This window comes from Eurosta solidaginis, chromosome 5, assembly GCF_040869045.1.
Source record: "Eurosta solidaginis isolate ZX-2024a chromosome 5, ASM4086904v1, whole genome shotgun sequence".
Classification (NCBI taxonomy): domain Eukaryota; kingdom Metazoa; phylum Arthropoda; class Insecta; order Diptera; family Tephritidae; genus Eurosta; species Eurosta solidaginis.
This window is the reverse complement of record NC_090323.1, coordinates 256,232,844-256,255,281: the sequence shown is the minus strand read 5'-3', so window position 1 is coordinate 256,255,281 and position 22,438 is coordinate 256,232,844. Positions and strand designations below refer to the sequence as shown.

The window sequence follows — 22,438 nt, the reverse complement described above, 5'->3', positions numbered from 1 at the left end:
CTGGGACTGGGACTGAGATTGAGACCGAGACTGAAATTGAGACTGGAACTTCTCTGGAACTGGGACTGGGAATGGTAACAGCAATGTGAATGGGACTGGGACTGTGACTGGGACTTGGTCTGAGACTGAGACTGGGACAGGGACTGGGAATGGTAATGGGACTGAGACTGGGAATAAGGGATGGAGAAGAATAAAAAAAGAGATAACACTGAATAAAAGGATTAGGAAAACGGAGAGTAAAAGGTAAAAACCTCTTAAAAGTTATGCAGATAGACCAAAGTCAAGGCAGCGAGGCAGTCCCTAACTCTGTCGGTAATTTATCATAACAGTTTTTTTTGGACAGATATCTACCTGAAGGTGGTGATTTGAAGGATGACTGACTTAACCGGTTACATCGTACGTTGCAGGGGGATTGGTCAATAAGGTTAAGTCAATTGCGTGCAACAATACCATGACAATGGCTTGAGGACTTTAGTTAAAGACATTTTCGTTACCACATCCGGAAATATTAAAAACAGTCCTCTCCTTCATCTACCCTTGCCGACGACTAATAACAGTTTGCCTGTCTGGGCTTCCGGAAATATTAAAAACAGTCCTCTCCTTCATCTACCCTTGCCGACGACTAATAACAGTTTGCCTGTCTGGGCAAGGGTAAGTTAGTTGCAGCAACATACAAATGACAAAATCGTAATCTTAAACTACACTCTTAAATCAAAAATGAAATTAATTCCACGCACTGATTGTGAACGCAATAAGCCTTGCGATATATCATAAATTTTAAAGCAAAATAGCGTTATCACAGTTCAAGTGATTCTTCTTTATCTTTCATTTAACAACAACTGATGCACAATCAAATAAAAAACAGTTGTATTTAACTAGAAAATTACAGCTTTTCATTTAAAATTTTTGCATCTTTCCCCGTTTCCCCACTAGTGATTCAGCATAATGCACAAAAACTTCAACAGAGTACAACGAAATAATAGAAATCAATAGTAAAATTTGCAGGAAGTACATTGTTAAGGAGGGGGCGTGACGTTACACTGCAGCTGCTGCATTGCGTGCGCGCACTGAAAGAAACGAAGTGGTGCACCATTTGTGCTTAATTGCATTGGCTGTTGCGTTGTTTATAATTTACTGACAAGTAGCAAAAGTTGAATGAATGGAAGAAAATAAGCAATAAAAGGAGGGTAGAAGGAAAAAACGTACAGCAGCAGCATCCAACAGTAGATTTGATTGTTATTGTTGCTTTTGTTTGTTTGTAACTACTTAATCATACTAAAAAATATATTGCAGCAATTGCAATTAATTTTGCCGCATTACTAATTAATTATAAATTGTGTGTAACGCACCTGAAGAATGCACACAAAAAAAAGTAAAAATAACGAAAAAGAAAAAAAAAATCTGAAAACCAAGCAAAAGTGAAAAAGATTTAAAAAGTGCGAAAAAAGCAGTAAACATTACAATTCAATAAAGTCAATGAACAGTCAGATGAGCCAAGTGCGGCTTGAGTGAAAAAAGTAGACGTATTTAGGTGGGTAATTCCACTTCGAATACTTAATACAATGTTCTGGCTTGAACAAATTGATAAATTTGAATGAGCTTTGTTTGAAAATGCTTCATTACTCCGGAGTTTTTTTGTTGCTATTGCTCTGGCCCTTGTTCTTTCTCTCTCGCTCCACTACAAAGAGCCTTTCGTTTTGAGTTTTTATTTTGCTATTTGCTACGCTCTAAAACACTAAACTATCACTTTTTTATGCCACGGCTCAGCTCTATGCTCTGTTCAAGTTCAGAGCTGGACCAGTAGCAGAGCATATTTTGCATTGCTACTGCTGCTCTGGAGTAGCAAATGCAAAAGCTTAATGAAAATTTCCCAACAAAACCCAAGAAACAAATTTTTTAAAGTCGGAAAAATGTTTACTTAGATTTGATACTAAACGCTTTCTCAAACTCTTATCAAACGTCAATTTTCAACTTGTTTGCTATTTTAAAAAAAAGTTGGAGAAAAGCGTCTTCATAACTAGTGGGAAAATATTTGCCTTAAAGTCGAACTATGTTATCAAAATCCTTACAGGCGTTTGAGAGACGCGTTTTGTTTCAACTTCCTTTATACCGTTTGCACTTCGACCATCACTTGCTTTGACATGAACTGACCCATATACATTATACCGATTCATTAAAAAATCATCTGCAATATCTTCGAAACCGAAAAGCGTGTTATCAATTTTTTATCGAAATGTTAGTGGTTTGTTATCAGCGACTTATCGGGTTTATTTTGTCGGTTTGCTAACGACCAGGAAGGCGGCTATCGATTTGTTATAGAAGTGTTATAAACTCGCTATTGCTAACAAAAGTTGTTGCTGGGTCATAAAACTTTTATCGGCGAGTTATTTTCATCGAAAAGTTATCGATTTACAATCGAATAGTCAGTTATCTATCGATAAGCTATCAACAAGCTGTCAAAAAGTTCGATTCGTTATCGGTGCAGTTTTAGTGGAGTTAGCATTTGTGTTCGAAAAATTAATAACTTAATGTCGAAAAGTTATCGATGCAAAATTGCGAAATTGTCGAAAGTTAGCAAAAAGTTATCGATTTGTCATCGAAGTATTACAGATTTGTTATAGAAAATGTATTGAAAAAATACCGATTTCTTATCAAAAAGATTTCGATTCGCTATAAAAATTTACCGACTTGTTATTGGAGTGCAGCTAATTTGTAATCGGCTTGTTATAGATTTGTTAACGTCTACCCATCGGTTTAATTCAATATAAAATCAATGACGCATTTGTAACCCGAAGCATCTATAACGTTCGCCAATAAGAAGCCGATCACTCGATGATATTTTCGCTTTCAATAATAAGCCGCTAATCAGACAATTACTTGTCGGTAGCACCCGAGCTATCGGCAGTACGCTGACGAAGTAAATTAACCTCTGTTGATGTTTAACTTTTATTCCTTGGCGAGCTCTGGTTTATTTTGAATCATAAGATTTCTAGACGAACACATGTCCACACATCGTAATTCAAAAGTACCTGATCCTCACTCCTAAAATTTCATCGATATTTGTTGTGCGTTTTTAAAAGTATGTATTTGTCTTAGATATATCCTCAAAATACTGAGGGAATATAGGAATTTGTGACCATTTTTCTATTTTTCTGGAGGCTTACAGTTCGTCGTTGACTTAGCATGCAATCGAGGTGGATGCGACCGAGGTGGATGCGACCGACGGAGCCATAGGTTTAATGTTTGACCTAGAAAAAAATCGACTCACATCTAAACAAATTTTTCCTCTATTCAAACTTTCCTCTAGTGATTTTATCGTATCAACAAAATAGCTACGCCTTAGATGACGTGGGACCTCTGGCTTTATTCGGCGGTCAGAGTATGGGAAAGCGGGGCGAAAAATATTGGCAAATTAGCGCTTGCTTGAATCGTTTATTCAAAATTTGGATTAATTTTTATATCACCCAAAAAGTTCTCATATATGTTGATATACAAGGTTGTGCAACACTGTCCGATTCAGAGAACTCCTCTTTAGAAAACCATAAAAATTATCGCAGTATTTGATAGATGTCTCGAAAACAAGTACTTCGTATAGTATAGAAACAAATTAACAAACAGTCCCCCGACATGCTTGCAAGAAACTTTAGGGCGGAGTCAAACATTTTTACTCAAAAGCACACAAAGTTGGGCATGCATTTTTTCAAACGGCTCGGTCTAATATACATACATACAGACATAAATAAACTATATTGGTATGTAAATGAATATTCATGCATGCACAAACAATGATTGGCTCCAGAATTTGCAATTAATTAAGAAATGTAGTATGTACACAAGAGAATGAAAAAAATTCTTGTTATTTGCAATCGATGCAATTGCCACAAATAACAAACGAACAATTAGCGGTGCACCGTTTTTATATGAGATATTTTTTTGCAAGTCCGAACGCAATGCAGCAATGCAAATGGTGGTAAAAAAAGCGGTACAGTCATGTGAAACTGCTGCTGTGAATCGATTGACGTCACATGGGCTCAATGAAGTTTTTAATAAAGTGAAACGAGAATAATCACAAAAGTGCTTTTGTTGCGGTTTTTTTTGTTTTTCATGTTTCCCGGGTTATTAATATAAACTTTGTCGGGTAATAAGCTCTCTGGTATTCAAAGTAGAGAATGGTTGTGAAACAAATATAACTTTTTTAGAAGATTTTTTGTCACTGTTGCTTATTTCCATTCATTATTAATCAAAATCGACTTTAGACTCATCAGAGTAGGTCATTAATATAAAACTCCAATTGTTTTCTAAGTAATATAATAAATTAACAAAATTATTAATAAACGCGATTATCGTGTTGTTGCTTAAGTCGACTGCGGCTATCGAGAAGTATTTTCTAATAAATATTGATCAAAAAATCAGCACATCTGCGGAGTTTTGAATACGTCCTGATTATTTCCTTGAATTATAATCAATTAAAAAAAAAAAACAAAAATACATTTGTACAGTTTATAATTTCATTACTTTAGCTAATACTTAATCTCGCTTCTCTTGTCAATCATTGAATTAATCAAGGCAAATAAATTAACAAATATGAATGAAAAAAACAGGTAACTAACGATTTGATTCAAACATTTATATGTATCTGGATACCCTGCAGAAAAAAATTGCACTTGGTGTTGTATGGGGTTTTCCATGCATGTTTTGTATCACTGTTTTCGACGAATTTTGGACAGCTTCCCTTCGAAAAAGGTTCTATGTTTTAAAGTTATACTTCTTTAGGCGTGTTAAGAAAAATTTATTAAAATAAAAAATGTAACACAAAAGACATAAGTTGAGATTCGTGTGTATGTTCGCTGTGAATTGTACGAGCGAACCTGCTTTGGGTGGGATGTATGTTTGTATTCGATCGCAAAAGCTACAAACAAAATAGAAATAGCTACGGTTGCCACACCATGTCTTTATTTGGGACCAAAATTCATCGAAAAAAGGACCAAATCTCAGAAAAAAGGACCAAATATTTGTTTTATTTGATTGTGATACAAGCAATTCACAAAAGTGTCGTAGTCGCTGTTAAATACAAGATTCCAGGATGTTTCCTATACAAAATTTTAATAAACTTAGCGAATACTTAGGGGACTTAATTCAAACTGCACAAACAAAAACACTACTTTTAGATATAATACCTAGTACATACATAGTGCCTTCTCTAACTATACGTTTTGAATGTAGTTTTGCTGACAAAGCTCTTAGTTCCAGCATTATGTTGTTAATTGGAAAGATATATAATGTATAGCGCAGTTAGGTTTTAGTAAGAAAAGGCTCAAAAATTTGCGTTTTGTTGTAGCCGAACTATGAGCTTACTCAGTAAATCATAAATTATGCTCACTTTTTCCCCTGAACGTTGAAATTTCATACCAAAGCCTAGATTTAGTAAGTGTGATTTTTGAAAAACTCACATTTACTGAACTAGCCCCATGGTTCAGATTAAAAATCAAACGTCTTAAAAGTTTCAACTGTGCAATAACGGAACCTGATTACATTTAAGTAGGTACTAGAAATTAGTTAACAGCGTTGTTATTGAAGTTTATGGTGTTCTGTACCTACGAGAATAAAACACAAAACACTTCTTTCGAAATCAAATCTTTTTATACTCAGTTGAGCAGAGCTCACAGAGTATATAAAGTTTGATTGGATAACGGTTGTTTGTACATATATAAAGGAATCGAGATAGATATAGACTTCCATATATCAAAATAATCAGGATCCAAAAAAAATTTGATTGAGCCATGTCCGTCCGTCCGTCCGTCCGTCCGTTAACACGATAACTTGAGTAAATTTTGAGGTATCTTGATGAAATTTGGTATGTAGGTTCCTGAGCCCTCATCTCAGATCGCTATTTAAAATGAACGATATCGGACTATAACCACGCCCACTTTTTCGATATCGAAAATTTCGAAAAACCGAAAAAATGCGATAATTCATTGCCAAAGGCGGTTAAAGCGATGAAACTTGGTAGATGGGTTGACGTTACGACGCAGAATAGAAAATTAGTAAGATTTTGGACAATGGGCGTGGCACCGCCCACTTTTACAAGAAGGTAATTTAAAAGTTTTGCAAGCTGTAATTTGGCAGTCGTTGAAGATATCATGATGAAATTTGGCAGGAACGTTACTACTATTACTATATATGTGTTAAATAAAAATTAGCGAAATTGGATGAAGAACACGCCCACTTTTTAAAAAAAAATTTTTTTAAATTCAAATTTTAACAAAAAATGTAATATCTTTACTGTATATAAGTAAATTTAGTCAAAATTCAACTCCAGAACGATATGGTGCAACAAAATACAAAAATAAAAGAAAATTTCAAAATGGGCGTGGCTCCGCCCATTTTCATTTAGTGTGTCTAGAATACTTTTAATGCCATAAGTCGAACAAAAATTTACCAATCCTTTTGAAATTTGGTAGGAGCATAGATTCTATGACGTTAACTGTTCTCTGTGAAAATGGGCGAAATCGGTGGAAGCCACGCCCAGTTTTTATACACAGTCCACCGTCTGTCCTTCCGCTCGGCCGTTAACACAATCATTTGAGCAAAAACCGATATATCTTTACTAAACTTAGCCCACGTACTTATGTGAACTCACTTTATCTTGGTATAAAAAATGGCCGAAATCCGACCATAACCACGCCCACTTTATCGATATCGAAAATTACGAAAAATTAAAAAAATGCCACAATTCTATACCAAATACGAAAAAAGGGATGAAACATGGTAACTGGATTGGTTTATTGACGCAAAATATAACTTTGGAAAAAACTTTGTAAAATGGGTGTGACACCTACCATATTAAGTAGAAGAAAATGAAAAAGTTCTACAAGGCGAAATCAACAGCCCTTGGAATCTTGGCAGGAATACTGTTAGTGTTATTGAATATATAAATAAATTAGCAGTACCCGACAGATGATTTTCGGGATCACCTGATCCACATTTGGTCGATATCGCGAGAACGCCTTCACATATACATCTAAGGGCCACTCGCTTTTAAAACCCTCATTAACACCTTTAATTTGATATCCATATCGTACAAACACATTCTAGAGTCAACCCTGGCCCACCCTAATGGCGATATCTCGAAAAGGCGTGCACCTATAGACCTAATGCCCACTCCCTCTTAAAATGCTCAGTAACACCTTTCGTTTGATACCCATATCGTAAAAACATTCTAGAGTCACCCCTGGCCCACCCTAATGGCGATATCTCGAAAAGGCGTCCACCTATAGACCTAATGTCTACTCCCTCTTAAAATGCTCAGTAACACCTTTCCTTTGATACACATATCGTACAAACATTCTAGAGTCACCCCTGGCCCACCCTAATGGCGATATCTCGAAAAGGCGTCCACCTATAGACCTAATGCCCACTCCCTCTTAAAATGCTCAGTAACACCTTTCGTTTGATACCCATATCGTACAAACATTCTAGAGTCACCCCTGGCCCACCCTAATGGCGATATCTCGAAAAGGCGTCCACCTATAGACCTAATGCCCACTCCCTCTTAAAATGCTCAGTAACACCTTTCGTTTGATACCCATATCGTACAAACATTCTAGAGTCACCCTTGGTCAACCTTTATGGCGATATCTCGAAAAGGCGTCCACCTATAGAACTGAGGATTACTCCCTTTTAAAATACTCATTACCACCTTTCATTTGGTACCCATATCGTACAAACACATTCTAGAGTCACCCTGGCCCACCCTAATGGCGATATCTCGAAAAGGCGCCCACCTATAGACCTAATGCCCACTTTCTCTTAAAATGCTCAGTAACACCTTTCGTTTGATACCCATATCGTACAAACATTCTAGAGTCACCCCTGGCCCACCCTAATGGCGATATCTCGAAAAGGCGTCCACCTATAGACCTAGTGCACACTCCCTCTTAAAATGCTCAGTAACACCTTTCGTTTGATACCCATATCGTACAAACATTCTAGAGTCACCCTTGGTCCACCTTTATGGCGATATCTCGAAAAGGCGTCCACCTATAGAACTAAGGATTGCTCCCTTTTAAAATACTCATTACCACCTTTCATTTGATACCCGTATCGTACAAACACATTCCAGAGTCACCCCTGGCCCACCCTAATGGCGATATCTCGAAAAGGCGTCCACCTATGGACCTAGTGCCCACTCCCTCTTAAAATGCTCAGTAACACCTTTCGTTTGATACCCATATCGTACAAACACATTCTAGAGTCACCCCTGGCCCACCCTAATGGCGACATTTCGAAAAGGCGTCCAGCTATAGACCTAATGCCCACTCCCTCTTAAAACGCTCAGTAACACCTTTCATTTGATTCCCATATCGTACAACTAGAGACACCCCTGGTCCACCTTTATGGCGATATCTCGAAACGGCGTCCACCTAGGGAACTAAGGATCATTCCTTTTCAAAATACTCATTAACAGCTTTCATTTGATACCCATATCGTACAAACATATTCTAGAGTCACCCCTGGTCCACCTTTATGGGCATTTCTCGAAAAGGCGTTCACCTATAGAACTAAAGCCCATTCCCTTTTAAAATACTCATTATCACCTTTCATTTGATACCCATATCGTACAAACACATTCTAGAGTCAGCCTTGGTCCACCTTTATGGCGATATCCCTAAATGGCGTCCATCCATAGAACTATGGCCTACTCTCTCTTAAAATACTCTTTAATACCTTCCATTTGATACACATGTCATACAACCACATTCCAGGGTTACCCTAGGTTCATTTTCCTACATGGTGATTTTCCTTATTTTGTCTCCATAGCTCTCAACTGAGTATGTAATGTTCGGTTACACCCGAACTTAGCCTTCCTTACTTGTTTACATTTGCTTCAAAATCTGAATATAAAAGTCAATTTGTTCAATCGCTATTCGTTATTCATTTATAAAGTTACCGCTTTCAAGAAGTATTCCCCTACCAAACATAAAACCAATTAGTTTCATTATTTTACTTAGTTTTCAATTCAAATTTTAACTCGACGGCCATCGTAATGGCTCCATCAGTGGAAAGCCCTGCAAATTTCTTAGAGGCACACGTACATTTGAGAAAAATTTTCTTAGCTCAACTAGTGAGAAAACTCTATCACGAAAAGTGTTTGATAACCGATCGAAATATCTGGATACTAAAACAAGAATTTTTTCTGATAAGTCCGTGTAATGTGTTTGCCCTTAGATCCATCACTTTTCTTATTAATGCTTCGCCTAAAATATCTCCCATGAAATGTCATTGGTATGCTACATTTTAATGACTGAGCAATTTTTTTGGTAATATTTCCATATACATAAGTAAATTGAAAATTATATGTGGGTTAATGAAAGTGTGCCAATTGTTGTGGGCAGAGTTGTAAATTTTAACCTCAGTGAAAAAGGAAGAAAGGTACCAAAATCGTGGCTACTGTCTAAAAAGGACCAAGATTTAAAAAAAGGGACCAATGGACCAAATGAGGTTGGAAGGGACCATTTTTGGTCCAAATGGACTAAAAGTGGCAACCGTGGAAATAGCGCCTCTTTTTTTGGTATATACACCAAGGAGATTTTATCTATCTTATATATCAGTGGTCGGTAAATATTTATATGTACATAAGTGCATTAGTGAGAACTAGAGCATTCGCATCCCAGTAGGAAATTAAAGTTAAACTTTGATCAAAACTTTTTGGAAAATTTTATTTTTGATTCAGAAATATATTGAAACCTTCCCAAGTCCCATAACTAATCAAGTTGTAGTCGCTTCGAAGGGTAACCGATATATTTGTATGTAAATGCACATGACACTTGGATTTTCAAAGCGGCTTGACACGGCAAATAGCGCAAAAATAGTGGCTCTCACTTGCATAAAACACGATATCTCCTAAACTTATGCGGGTGTCGCAAGCAAAGAAAGTGCAGTGTTTGTGGCTGGCTTATAAAAAAAATATAAAGATTCAATCATGTTAATTTTTTGACGATTTCTCTAAGCTACTTTCATTTAAACATTCTATATAGTATTTTTTGCAGAGCAGAAATCCAAGTTTTTGCTGACCCAAAAAAAGTGAGTTCTGAATGAACCTTCTGCAAGTTTTGTTAAAATAATTTTAAAAAATATATATTGTAACGAATTTGCTGCAAATCCTCTTATTTGCCCTTTTGCTAAGTTCGAATCACTAAACTGTTGAATAAATAACTCCAATATTGAAGAATGGAAAAATGGCCTTTATTAAAGTACTTCACAATCACACGTATACTTTGCTACTCGCTGGCTTAATAACCAAACTGATTGATAACTCAAATGAAACTCTACTATTGGCCGCCAGATCGCGTGCTTAATCAAACTGATTGATAGCTCAACTCAAACTGAATTACTTCTTACTCGCTTGCGCCACTTTTATAGTTTACGCTGCATACATCTAGGCTCTTCTATTTCCAGAAGTTACTAGTTAGTTTCGGCTACAAAATCGCCAGCCACAACTACGTGCACAAATTATTGCCCTCTCTTGTGACAACTCAGATAAGATATATGCATGTGTTTGTGCATTGCCGCTCCGATGCTCGTATACGTACATATGTGTAGCCGCAATTATTTATTCGTTTATGTAAATACATAATGATTGAATTATTGATGTGAATTCACGTCACTGCTTACCATCGCTTAGAGACGATAGCATCGCTTAGTGCTGCTAACATTCGTTACACTGCCCTCCACCTAAGTCTGATCGTCCCGATCAGACAAATCTCTCAATCTAAACGCTGCTAGCATCGCCAAATGTACCACTCTTCTATTTCGTGATTTCCCAATAGCTTGTATGCGGTAGATGACATCACTGATCGTCTTCACAACTCTGTACGGGCCTTCCCAACTGCACCGATATTTGGATGGAACACTTTTCCGCCGATGAGGGTTGTATAGCAGTACCAAATCTCCCTCCCGGAAACCTTCCGAATTATTTTCCTTGTCGAACCTGTGTTGCATCTTACTACTCATTATTCTGGATCGTTCTCTTGCATTCTGTTGCTTGGCCAATGAAGAACTACTTTGTAGAGCTTGTTCTTGACGGATTGGCTTCACATACTCAGTATCGTTCCGACGTTTCCCAACAGTAGTGCGCGCTGGCTTGAAACCACCCTTGCATTCTTTCTGGAAGATTCTGTCAGTCGTTTTAGTGCGTCCATTAGGGTTTGTCAATGCCAGTGTTTTTCTCGCAGGTACTTTTGATTTCGCTTTATTTGGCCCATTCAATCCATCAACCTTTGCTCGACATAATTTCCTTGACTTTCGTGGTCTCTGTCGAATCTCCTCCAGCAGCACTCGCTTACTGCTGAACCCTTTTTCCAAACTGAAGTTAAGTGGCACATCTTGGTTCTCATAATGCATCGCCCTTCTCTGCATATCGATCTTGATGTCATGGTCAACCAAGAAATCCACTCCCAATATAACTTCATCGACAATCTCCGCCACAACGAATTTGTGTAAAACCATGACCTTCCCAATTAAGACTTCACATATTACTTCTCCCTGGACTTGATTATACTCGCCAGTGACCGTACGCAACCTTGCTCGCGGTAACCTCTTTACTTTCCTGTTAACCAAATCAGATCGGATCAAGGAATGAGATGCGCCCGTATCTACAGTCAGTACACGCTCCTTGCCATCCACATTCCCTCTGACGGTAAAACTGCTTGTTTTCCTTCCAATTTGCGACACAGATATCACAGGACATTCAATAGCCGGGGCAAGTTTTCGTCCTATACATCCGACACGCTCTTGCTCATTTCCGCCAGCTTTGCGTTTACGGCCACCCACATTGTTGGAACTGTTAGGGTTGGTGTTGCAATAACGCGCAATATGCCCTGGCTTTCCACACTTAAAGCATTTGACTGCATCATTATTCTTCTGCTGCGTACCCTTCAATGCTTCCAAAATTGCGTCTACCCAGTCTGGCTTTTCCACTTCCACGCGATGAGCTTTGTACGTTGGCTTACTCAAAAGTGAGGCTGTTTCCTGAGTCAGTGCATGCGATACCGTTTCAGCAAACGTTAGCTTTGGATTCGCATATGTAGCCCGCTTCGTTTCCACATCTCGTATGCCATTTATGAAGCTCTGGTTTTTTACCCTTTCAGTGTATTCCACGGGTGCGTCCGCATTTGCAAGATGAGCCAATCTTTCAATATCTGAAGCAAACTCCTGCAATGTCTCATTTGCTTTTTGGTAGCGGTTTTGCAACTCAATTTGGAATACCTGTTTCCTATGCTCGCTTCCGTAACGTCTCTCTAAAGCGCTCATCAATGTTTCGTAGTGGTTCCGCTCGTACTCTGGGATGGTCTGTAAGATTTCCGCGGCAGGCCCTTTCAGTGCCACGAACAGAGCTGCAACTTTCTCTTCAGCATTCCATTGGTTCACTGCTGCGGTCTTCTCAAACTGTAGCTTAAAGACCTGGAAAGGAACAGAACCGTCAAAGAATGGTGTTTTTACCTTTGGATTACTAGTTGAAACTGCTGGGCGATTTAGTTGCAACTGCTCGATACGTCCTCTCAAAGCATCCACCTCGGCCTCGATTTTTTCTTCAAACTGTAAAATTTTTGTATCTTGCGCCTCCAACTTCGAGGAAATATGTCCTTCTTGCTCTTCCAGTTGAGCAGAGATCTGCAATGATATCTGTGCTGAAATTTGAGCCGACATTTCGGATATCCGTGCCTCTTGTGCTTCCATCTTCGATGTAATCTGTGTCGACATTTCTGACATACGCGTTTCTTGTGATTCCATCTGGGATACCATATACGTCTTCTGTTCTTCTAGTTGAGATGCCAGTTGAGATGTTATATCTGTCCTTTGCGATTCCAGTTGAGAAGCCACTGTCGATGTTTGAGCAGATATTGCAGCCAAAATCATGTTCAAGTCTGTGTTCGCCATTGTCTGCGGTGTTTCTTCCATTTTTGTTATTTCCTCGCCATCAAGATGAAAGTCATACTCTTCCACATCAATTCCTTCTCCTTCCATTGCCTCTCGTAGCCGTGCCTGAAGTTCCAGTTTAACGCCGCTTGTATTCAACCCACGGCTCTCCAACTCCTTCTTTAGTTGCTGGATCTTCAATTCACTGAACTTTGCCATGTCCTTGTTGTCCTCTGGAATTTATTCAACAATTCCTCTTCTGACACCAATTGTAACGAATTTGCTGCAAATCCTCTTATTTGCCCTTTTGCTAAGTTCGAATCACTAAACTGTTGAATAAATAACTCCAATATTGAAGAATGGAAAAATGGCCTTTATTAAAGTACTTCACAATCACACGTATACTTTGCTACTCGCGTGCTTAATCAAACTGATTGATAGCTCAACTCAAACTGAATTACTTCTTACTCGCTTGCGCCACTTTTATAGTTTACGCTGCATACATCTAGGCTCTTCTATTTCCAGAAGTTACTAGTTAGTTTCGGCTACAAAATCGCCAGCCACAACTACGTGCACAAATTATTGCCCTCTCTTGTGACAACTCAGATAAGATATATGCATGTGTTTGTGCATTGCCGCTCCGATGCTCGTATACGTACATATGTGTAGACGCAATTATTTATTCGTTTATGTAGATACATAATGATTGAATTATTGATGTGAATTCACGTCACTGCTTATCATCGCTTAGAGACGATAGCATCGCTTAGTGCTGCTAACATTCGTTACAATATATATAAAATATATGTATATTGATTACCTATAACAAATCTAAAAGTCCACCCTAAGCATGTTTAGACCATGAGTTAATTACGAAAATTCTTAGCAGTTGCGTTTCTCCATCAAAATATTTCTCACAGAGAATGTTCCCATTTGTGCGTCAGCCATGCGCAGCGTTTATTCGTTGCTGTCTCGCTAACTGAACGATGGGGTGTAAAGTGTCAGTTATACTTACATAGCATAGCAGGGCACAGCAACATTGCTCTCACAAACAATATATGTTCAATGAGATTTCCGTGTACTTGAATAGACTATAGAGTCAGTTATACCTACATAGCAGTGCATTGCATGTGAAACAAAAAGCTGATTATGCTTTACGTAGCGTACATAGACTATCGCTGATGCGGCAGTTACTCACGATCGTACGTACCAAAAACGTGTCAGCTGACACGACCTGTCTTATGGGTGTGCAATGTAAACGAAAACTCACCGACGTGCAACGCCCGTACGTACGTAGCCCGGAACGTAGACATCAAAACAATTTTGATTTTTTCCGTAAGAACGTGTCAGCTGATCGCTCTCTCACTAGACAGAGTTGCCTAGTAAACTTTTGTGGGCTAATTTTTGACCGTTTGCAGTTTTATTCAAAAACACCTAATTAAAGTTTGAAAAATTGTGAAAATAATTCGAAATAGTTATGTAAAAGTGCACATTATAAATATGTAATCTATTTGTATTTATTTAAAATTAATTCCAGCCTTTTACAACATCAAAAATTAAATTGGAAATTGTTGATGTTTCCATAAGCATGCATGCAAACTGGTCAATGGCAACAGTGCTTTGCTGTAAACAATACACACACAAATATGTTATGTACATGTACACAGACGCACACATTGATTCCTACGGGTTTGAGGGTTCGGTCAAACGTGTTTCGTACGACAAACGTCCGTACGTACGGCACACGTCGGTGGGTAATTGCCGCTTAAAGCGTACGTACGTTCGTGAGTAAAGCGTCAGTTACCCACGAACTTACGTACAAAAAACGTGTCAGCTGACACGACCTATCTTATGAGTGTGCAATGTAAACGAAAACTCACCACTGTTCAACGCAGGTACGTACGTAGCCCGGAACGTAGAAATCAAAACAATTTTGATTTTTTCCGTTCTCACAAGACAGAGTTGCCTATTAAATATTTTGTGTGCTATGTTTGGACCAATTGCAGTTATACAAAAAGGCCTAATAATTGTTTAAAATTTTGTTGAAATATCCCAAAATTATTATATAAAATTGGAGGTTACCAATAAATGAACCAGAAATTCTTAATCAGTTTTTGTTTCTGCCATTTGCACCATGAAAAATTGTAATTACAAAAGTTGATGTTTCCATAAGCATGCATGAAAACTGGTCCATAGCAACAGTGCTTTGCTGTAAACAATACACACACAAATATGTTATGTACATATACACAGGCGCACATATTGATTCCTACGGGCTTGAGGGTTCGGTCAAACGTGTTTCGTACGACAAACGACCGTACGTACGGCACACGTTGGTGGGTAACTGCCCTTTGACAAGGGCAAACACACACACAAATAAAGTTTGTATGTAAAATATACACTGCCACAAGCAAGCAATATGTGCTACTCTGAGAGTGATGCTCATTTTTCCACTCTTTGCAATAACAATGTTAACAGCACGAAGAGAGACGCGCGCATAGCGCATACATGCAAATCAAAATTCAGAGACTTCCATGCAATGCAATGCAATGCACTGCGTAGTCTAATCAAGTACACGCAAATCCTATTGAACAGATATTGTTTGTGAGAGCAATGTTGCTGTGCCCTGCTATGCTATGTAAGTATAATTGGCCCTTATGCAGTGCATTGCATTGCATTGCATGGAGGTCTATTGAATTTTGATTTTCATTTATGCACTATGCGCGCGACTCTCTCACTCCTCGTGCTGTTAAGGGCCCATTACTGATACTTAGCATAGACTTGACTTGACTTGGCCACATAGCCACTGTAAGTGACAGTTCTCAAGTCAAGTCAAGTCTATGCTAAGTATGTGTAATGGACCCTTTAGCATTGTTATTACAAAGATTGGAAAAATTAGCATCACTCTCAGAGTAGCACATATTGCTTGCTTGTGGCAGTGTATATTTTACATACAAACTTTATTTGTGTGTGTGTTTGGCCTTGGCAACGATAGTCTATGTACGCTACGTAAAGTGTAATCAGGTCATGCAATGCACTGTAAGTAAAACTGACCCTTAAGAATATGTGTGAAGCAAGTCTGGCTTAATTGAGTCATGGCGCGCAGAAACTTCTTCTGTGCGTGGGTTTGTCACTGAACTCTTCCAAATCGACTGGACCACTTTCGATGACATTTTGTGTGTGTGTTCAAGTGGATTTGAGAATGCTTTAGATTCACAATTTGGTCCCGGAATTTTAAAAAATTCATATCTTACGACTGGCCAGAAGAATTTCAATTTAAATTTTTAAAAATATACACCGACGGTACTGAAGAACACATCGGTAAAAACTTTTAACAATGTGTAGAAGGTGTTAATTTAGATATTATGCAGTTTCTGGCGCTGTTGATCACTTGGAAAAACTGAAGGGTATTCGCGAAAAACTTTTTCATAGCCAATATTTTACAAAAAACGCTAGTAGTAACACCAAGGACATATTCGGTCTATATGAGATCTTTATTAACCGCACAGTCCATTCTTACCAATAATATTGCTTTGTTACATAGCTCAAACACCACAAATGTGTATACAAGATGCTGAATTAAGATGCTTGTGCATTAAACTCAAAGTTTCTTACTTTCTATAATAGCTTGCACTATTTTGTGATGGGTGTGAAGTGTTTTGCATAATACACAAGTTTTAGTACCATCATACATATCTTTAAATAGATGCTTTATAATATTTATATACATTCATTGAGCTTATCGCGTAAATAATTTTTTCAATCATGGAATTTTTATGTATACGTTCACGTGATTCACACGGTTCGGACAACACACGAGAGTTTAATCTGAAGATGGGTTTTTGCAAAACAAGTGGGCTATGTAGTAAGTGGGTTGGTAATTTTCAGGATAATTTTTAATACAAATAAACGGAAGTGGAAATCGCGGTACTGGCATACATTTGCAATTATCAGATTGCTAAAAATGGGAGGATATTTTAAATATTTATTTCATCTACATTAGGGTAGTTCTAATTAATCAAATAAAAATAAAAAATGTCCCAGTCTCACCCCTTAAATGACACTATCGGTGAAGGGGTTGTGTAGCGCAATATATAGCTTCTCCAACCCAATTGTCAACCTCACCTTCGAGCGGCGAATCCCGTTTCACTAACAGACGAGGCTCTGGCGACCCCAAGCTCCTCATGTAACTTGGGGGTGGGGAGGGAGGGATGGCCTGAAGGTTCAATGTGGCCATATAAATCGTTCACGAGATGGGCGGGCCAGCACCTTAATGGTGCTGTGTTACCGGAGCGTATCGGATCTGTATCCGACAAAGGACCATCACATCGATAACACTCCCCAAAGCCTTCGGGGAGTAACCTAATCGCTACAACAACAACAACAACAACATATTGCTTATAAATTTTGGTCTTAGTTGGAAACGTTTACGCTGTGTCATACAGGGGTATCAGTTCAGATTTCACTACGAAAGATCAATATATTCTGAAATATGAACTTTCGATATCGAATAATATAAATCTTTTGTACATTTTTAATATCGATGCATTGATTGCATATCTATCTCTATTCCTTAAACTATACCATTAGAACCCACTATAATGCGACTAAAGCTATAATACCCTGTGTAAAAGCACTGCTGGTTCTAAATAACACAAATTCAACTATAAATTTGTTAGAGCTAATTTTAAATCTTGACTGAGTAAATAAACATTTATTGTTGCATTTTAATTTATTGACAAATTTTGTTGGGGAAGCGTATGTCATTAAAATTTTTTTTATTAAACTTGTTACAGGCACACTTGAAGGTATGCATATATGTATGTATGTATATACACCTGTGGGTATAAAATTAGAAGCAAAAACTATTTAGATATTCCTTTGTTTTGTTGTCAATTAATAATGAAATTTTAATCAAGAGAAAAAAACTTGAATGAATTGAAAATTTCATGATTTATAAGAACTGAAGATTTTCTGAAACTTTTTGAAGTTTGTAAATTACTAATGAAACCAATTTCGGCAAGTTTGAAATCTCTTAGAATTCGTGAAAAGTTGTTTGAAACCTTTTTCGAAGTTTATTTCAATTCGGAATATACGCTCAGAATTTATTTAAAAACAACCCTTATTCAGAAACATTATGGATGTATTCAGTCCATGTGAGACCCCTAGGGATCGGACAGTTCAATCAACCCTTTCCCAGAGTTTTTTCTCGAAAACCTAATATTTCAAAAACTCTTTGAAGGACGCCTCATCTTAGAAGATTTTGAATGAAGAACGCCCTATATCAGAATATCTTCTAATATATAAAATTTCTTCTGTCACGGTGTTAGAGGCTTAACTCCTCCGAAACGGCTGAACTGATTCTCATGAAATTTTGTGAGCATATTGGGTATGTCTGAGAATCGGCCAACGTCTACCTTTTTTTCGCTACGTGCCTAGGGTCTTGAGATCAAAACGTGGACCCGGGTACCCCCAGAATGTGTTTATACAATATGGATATCAAATGAAAGCTGTTGATTAGTGCTATAGTACAGGATAATTTTCATACAACTGGGAGACTCGGGTCTAGAGATATAGGCCAAAACATGGACCCGGATACCACTGGAATGTGTGTGTATTATGGATATCAAATGAAAGCTGTTGCTGAGAGCTCTAAAGTTCATTGTGATATTCGATTTAGTCGCATCAACCTGGCAAAACTGATAAATATGCTTGCGAAGCCGAAATAAAGACAAGAATTAATAATACCCACATACCTATTTACATACGTCCTATTCGATTTGCCTGAAATTTCGTATATAAATTTGCCTATATTAGTATTTACGATGCTTTTTTCCGGGAAGTATACCAGAGACGGACTGGGACTGGGATTAGGAATAGGACTGGGACTGAGACTCGGAGTGGGACTGGGACTGAGACTCGGAATGGGACTGGAACAAAATACACACCACCCTCTAGGGACTGGCAATAAGAGATGAAGAGGAAGGAGAAAAACTTGAGAAAAGAGAAAAGAGAGGAGATTGAGAAAGAGATAGAATGAGACGAAGATGGAGAAGGAGCGAAAAAGACGGAGGGAGGAGTGAATAAAAAGATTAGGAAAAAGTGTAGAGGGGTAGGGCAGAGTTAGACGGAAAAAGCTTATTAAAATGTTTGCAGATATGCCAAATTTAGGGCAGAACAACGTCTGCCGGGCCAGTTAGTTTTTTCATAAAAGCCACATCCCTGCTGAAAAAATATATATATACATATATTCTGAGATAAGGCGAACAAGTGAAACGCCAACAACTGAAACGTGTCAGTCAGTCCTCCACGCGAACAAGTAAAACGTTTTAGTATTCCAAACCACGCGAACAACTGAAACGTATTAATCTTCCACGCGAACAAGTGAATTGTGCTAGTCTTCCACGCGAACAACTGAAACGTATTAATCTTCCACGCAAACAAGTGAAACGTGCTAGTCTTCAACGTGAACAAGTGAAACGCAATAGTCTTCCACGCGAACATCTGAATTGTGTTAGTCTTCCACGCGAGCAGGTGAAACGTGCTAGTCTTTCACGCGAGCACGAATCGTGCTAGTCTTCCATGGGAGTTTGAAACGTGCTAGTCTTCGATGAGACCGACGATTTATTCTCTGTTTTTCGAACGATTCGTTGTTAATAATTTTCTCTTTTACATTATTGCACGCTAAATCATCTTTTTTCGTCTTTTGCCCTGATCGTTTAATATAGCGCAAAGAGGCGAACGATTCGTCTCTGCGGCGAAATGAAAGTTCGCTTCGGAATAGAGAATGAGGTCCTATAAGACCCCCCAGCGGTATAGGAGGTCAGAATATACCCGCGGTAGGTATGCCTGTCGTAAGAGACGACTAAAATACCAGATTCAAGGGGCTGTGTAGCGCAACCCTTCAGGTTGCCAGTGCAACATATAGCTTCTCCAAACCCAATTGTCAGCCTCACCTATACGCGGCGAGTCCTGTTTCACTAACAGACGAGGCTCTGGCGACCCCAAGCTCCTCATGGAACTTGGGGTGGAGAGGGGGGGATGGCCTGAAGGTTTAATGTGTCCACATAAATCGTTCCCGAGATGGTCGAGCTAGCACCTTAATGGTGCTGTGTTACCGGAGCGTACCGGATCTGTATCCGGCAAAGAACCATCACATCGATAACACTCCATAAAAGCCTTCGGGGAGCAACCTTATCGCTACTACAACAACAACAACAACAACAACAACAACAACAACAACAACAACAAGGTCCTATATGAACGTATAAATTTTAAATTTTCACATATTTCACAAACTTAATTTCGGAAATTTTTCGGAAAAGATTTTTGAAACTAAATCGAAAGAAAAAACAAATATAAATAGTAAAATTTGATAATAATTTTTGATGCTATTTTTGTGCACACCACTGCAATTGCTTAACCTTGAATACTTAGCTCGTATTTTTCTAGTGAGGTGTGATATTTAGCATGCGAGCGCAAATTGATACATTCAGATAAATTTTAGTATGTAAATATGCGCTTTAGTGTACAACTGGGGAGTAGCGAGGAAAATGATTAATGCATTGAATGATTTTTGACGTTCGAAAGGTAGTAAATTTTCCGCATTTTGTTTTTTAATTGTTTTCCCCCCAGCTGGTTTGAACTTGTAAAATAAATTTGTTTATCGTAGCAGTTGCAACATTTGTTTACAAAATTTGCTGGTGGCTTTCATGTCTCGTGTTAAGTTCATTCTAACCTTTGCAAAACACAAACACTCGCATAAATTAAATAATGAAAGCTTTGAGTCAAAACAAATATTTAAACATTTGCAACATACATGTAATACATAAAAGTATATCCAAATGTACATATTTATGTCTCAAAATAGGCACATTTACCGCCCATCAAGTTGCAGCCACTTTTTGCTTTTGCCGCCAAAGAGCTGCAATTAAACGCCACTTAAATGCTTAAAAGCGTAAAAGTAATTAACGAAATCATTTAATTTAGATATGCAAAGCAACACCAAAGACAGCTATGAATGTGAATGAAAACACTAAAAGCTAAAGTGAAATTTACAACAAATATGCATACATACACATGTGGTGAGTCTACATATGTACACCTGACTTTGTACTTGGCACAAAAAAAAGTAAAGTAACACGTTTTAGATAGAATAGGGATGCCTATTAAGGATGAAAGCAATGCCAGATTTGCAATGGGTGTAATGAAAACTGAAATAAGGTTGCTACTCATTAGCAAAGCTTTAAACCAGGTATTTGCCTGACAATTTTCGATATGGAAACTAATGTGCGATTAGAGAGCTGAAGGGAGATTTGTTAAAAGCAGCGACTTTGAAACACAAATGATGAGGAATCCAAGAGCAGAATTTATCATGACAAAACATACAAATATACAGCAGCGAAGAGAAAAATGGCAGTGAAAATTTTTATCAATTTCGTCAATTAAATTCTTCTTTTTTTAATTTTGAAGTTCTAACAAAAGACTACTATGAATATACTAACTGAAAATATGCAAACTAGACTCTAAAAGTTTTAAGAAACAAATTTGAAAATTCGAGAAAAATGTACCAAAATTTCGACATTTTATTTGTAGCTCGCTGTTTCGCGATAACTGAAGCCAATTGGAGGTCTCTTAAGCTAGCCCAACCTTTTCAGCCCAATCAAAAAACGAGACCGTACTAAACTGCACAACATTTATTACTAATTTAGTACCGGTTAATTAAATTGATTACCCTTGTATTTTAAAAAATATCGAGGGTTGGGCTAGCTTAAGTTTAAGCCAGCCCAACCCATATGCACAATCAAAAAACGAGACCGTACTAAACCGCAAAACATTTATTACTAATTTAGTACCGGTTAATTAAATTTATTACCCTTGTATTTTAAAAAATATCGAGGGTTGGGCTAGCTTAAGTTTAAGCCAACCCAACCCATATGCACAATCAAAAAACGAGACTGTACTAAACTGCAAAACATTTATTACTAATTTAGTACCGGTTAATTAAATTTATTACCCTTGTATTTTAAAAAATATCGAGGGTTGGGCTAGCTTAAGTTTAAGCCAGCCCAACCCATATGCACAATCAAAAAACGAGACCGTACTAAACTGCAAAACATTTATTACTAATTTAGTACCGGTTAATTAAATTTATTACCCTTGCATTTTAAAAAATATCAATCAATAACAATCAAAAAACGAGACCGTACTAAACTGCACAACATTTATTACTAATTTAGTACCGGTTAATTAAATTTATTACCCTTGTATTTTAAAAAATATCGAGGGTTGGGCTAGCTTAAATTTAAGCCAACCCAACCCATATACACAATCAAAAAACGAGACCGTACTAAACTGCAAAACATTTATTACTAATTTAGTACCGGTTAACTAAATTTATTACCCTTGTATTTTAAAAAATATCGAGGGTTGGGCTAGCTTAAATTTAAGCCAACCCAACCCATATGCACAATCAAAAACGAGACCGTACTAAACTGCAAAACATTTATTACTAATTTAG

General features: G+C 37.7%; 1 protein-coding gene across 12 annotated transcripts in view; it reads right to left on the bottom strand.

Annotated features, from left to right (window-relative positions):
• LOC137253296 (phosphatase and actin regulator 1-like) overlaps positions 1-22,438 on the bottom strand; it is a 763,209-nt gene that overhangs the window by 413,507 nt on the left and 327,264 nt on the right. The gene's annotated exons all lie outside the window — the stretch shown is intronic.